The sequence below is a fragment of the Orycteropus afer genome, unplaced genomic scaffold (genome assembly GCF_000298275.1).
Source record: "Orycteropus afer afer isolate SDZICR_OR568_19922 unplaced genomic scaffold, OryAfe1.0 scaffold00267, whole genome shotgun sequence".
Taxonomy (NCBI): Eukaryota; Metazoa; Chordata; class Mammalia; order Tubulidentata; family Orycteropodidae; genus Orycteropus; species Orycteropus afer.
The window spans coordinates 67333-68606 of record NW_006921854.1 but is presented as its reverse complement, the minus strand read 5'-3'; positions in this window follow the sequence as shown (position 1 = coordinate 68606).

Here is a 1274-nt window from a genome sequence, read left to right as displayed (position 1 = left end):
GTAAGTAAAGCAAAGACAAACACACACAAATATTGACAAAGCATTGATAAATAAGTAAGTTGGTAGAATGCATAGTGCCAGAATTTTGAAGAACTCTTACTAAAAGGCAGATGAAACTGAACTGAGAAAAAGATGATGCAACCTTTTTCTTATCCCTTCCACAAGCTTCATCTCATAAAACAGAAGGCTTGATAAAATTTCATATACTAGCTCCCCCTTGACTCTAAGTTCTAGTTTTTGGGGAAAAAACAAAAACAAATGCACTAGAAAACTGGGCAACTTTCCTCTGCTGTGCAGGCAGCAATCCTGGAGAAGTCAGAACCCTACAGATGCCTGTTTTCTCTACTTTTCTATAATCTTGAAGAAAGAGCAGTTTTTCAGGGAAGAAGAGTGGTATGTAATTATCCTTCATAGGTGCATGGAGAGACAGGGAGAAACTTAATAGCACTGCATCCTGGGATGGATATTCCATTAGTTCAATGCATCTGAGTTTACATCTTCAAATCTTGGTGAAATTCACTTTCTAAATATTTCATAATCTTTCTACTCACTGTCATAGGGGAAAAACCACTCAGAACTTAAATGAAGATTCAGAGGATTGATTGAGCATTAGGGAGGCATTCAAATGGGAAACCACTGGCTCATGTAAGTGAAAGAGTGGCTCTCAAGCAAAGATGGAGACAGGGCAAGAAACAAAACGACTGTAACTGGAGACTGCCAGGTCCCACAGCTATAGAGACTCAGATTTGGTGAGGTGAAACAAGCAGCTTTACTTATTTGGCCAAATAAAGGGCTCATCAGGACCTGCCTCACTAAGATGGCTTCTTGAACAAAAGTGGCTGAGATTTTTATGGGTAAGAGTTTTGTCTTGATGTTCTGAGAAGGAGCCATGGTGCTGATTGAAGCCCCTGAAAAGGCCATGCTGGGGTTGTGCTTATCTGCACATGCCATTCGGGCATGCTCAGTTTGAACAGAAAGCCCAGAGTGCTGCAAGGAGAAGGGACTAGATGGCGGAATTTTCCCCGTGTTGGTGATGTTGTTGTTGTTGTTGTTGTTAGGTGCCGTCGAGTCATCTCCGATTCATAGTGACCCTATGCACAATAGAAGGAAAACACTGCCCGGTCCTGAGCCAGCTCCTTGATTCTTGCTATACTATACTGCTTGTCTCAAGATTACAGGAGAAGCACTGATTGGTCAGTTTTTTTTATTGTGATTACTAAAGGGAGGGTTAAAGATGTGCAGAAAGGATTTCATTGGACACAAATGCTTAGGCA